This window comes from Bactrocera neohumeralis, chromosome 6 (genome assembly GCF_024586455.1).
Source record: "Bactrocera neohumeralis isolate Rockhampton chromosome 6, APGP_CSIRO_Bneo_wtdbg2-racon-allhic-juicebox.fasta_v2, whole genome shotgun sequence".
Taxonomy (NCBI): Eukaryota; Metazoa; Arthropoda; class Insecta; order Diptera; family Tephritidae; genus Bactrocera; species Bactrocera neohumeralis.
The window spans coordinates 30,028,886-30,030,503 of record NC_065923.1 but is presented as its reverse complement, the minus strand read 5'-3'; the positions used below and the strand labels follow the sequence as shown (position 1 = coordinate 30,030,503).

Genomic DNA, 1,618 nt, shown 5'->3' with positions numbered 1-1,618 from the left:
CCGAAACCAACTCCTATGGATATAGATCCATCTGTATCCAGACTTCATAATAGAGATTTTAATGTGAAGGGGCAACAACTTTAATCAATATATAAAACTTATGCAAACAAATGCAAACTTTCAGGCCAATAGGGGACAAAATCAGGAAGCACATGGGGTAAAGCGGCATAGAGAAAGTAATCATTGCTTTCGCCCGCAAGGGAAGAGTCAGAGAATTAATAATATGAATGAGAGCCATTTTTTAGGCGAAGAGGGGACGAACTCCCCTATCTCAAATTACATGCCTGCAAATTAAATAAAAATTTTAAAGCTCTAGTCGATACGGGAGCAACCTCATGCTACATTAAGCCTGGGGTTTATAATAGCCGTGTTTTATTTGACCATCATAAGCTAATAGCTAAACCATGGACAAATAAAACGCATTTAGCTTATTTCACATTTTCATCAGCTGATATTCAATTTATTGCAACGAAATTTTTGACATGGAGAAAAGGTAAATTTGAATTTTTAAATTTGTAAACAAACTTTTCACAAACTAAATAATTATTTATTTTGTTTATATACAGCAAAAGAAAAGTTTGGACGAAGGCCGAGCGCGGAAGAGAAAGTTCGCATATGAAAACGTCTTGGAGGACATGATATATCAAGGATTTATAGTTAGAATATTTTAAAGTTATTTTGTAAAAATTTATTACATTTGTTTCCACAGGATACAACAATTAATGCGGCTGCCCTTGTATCAAAAATGCGAACGCTTTTGAATGCCTACAAAACAGCGAAAGACAACGAGAAGCAGACTGGCACTTCTCCGTGCACAGTACCTTATATGAGCGAAATGGACGAAATTTTTGGCGAAAGTTGCTTGGTTTCCAACAACCACACCATAAACATTGGGACAGATCCTCAAGAGGCATTGGTTGAGTCTAGTGGTTAGTTAAAATTTAATGTTCATTATGTATTGCTTATATTGCATTCACTTTTTTATATTTTTAAACAGGTAAGGAGTTGTTAGAGGATTGAACTGATTTTCAAACAATGCTCGACGATGTGCCAAGTACTTCTAGGCAGAGCCGGTCTGCACTAAGCCGTAGCATATGCAGACCAAATGCAGTGTATTGACTGGAGCCGAACGCAGCAAATCCTCTTCCAAATCGTCGTTATCGGAAAGCGCTAAGGAACGATATTTTGATAAAAAAATCGAACAAAAAAGGAAAAGTGCTGAAGTGCAGGCGAAGTTTTACACAAATATAGAAAAACAAATGCAGGATTTGGCCGAAAAACAAGATATTCTAATAGAAATTGAACAAAAAAACTGAAAATAGAAAAGAAAAATTAAAAATTTTGCAGCAGTCTTTTATGAATAAAAATTAGAAAAGCTACTTGATTTCATAACGAATATATATTGTTTTATTTAACGGATATATATAATCAAGCTTATCATAAAATGAACATTTTTTACATACAAATCTTGAACAAAAGCATACGTACTATATGTATGTGGGAATATAGATCGGTGGCAACTCCGCCAACGAAGACGGGTAGGTGCGAAAGACAAAGAGAACAAAAGCTAAAGTCAGTCGTTAAACTGATGTCATCGGCGGAAAGTGTATCTTCGGTA

General features: G+C 35.2%; 1 pseudogene; it reads left to right on the top strand.

Moving 5' to 3' along the window:
* Positions 1–657: 657 nt before the first annotated feature.
* On the top strand, positions 658–1,371 carry LOC126761871 (uncharacterized; annotated as a pseudogene).
* The last annotated feature ends 247 nt before the right edge of the window (positions 1,372–1,618 follow it).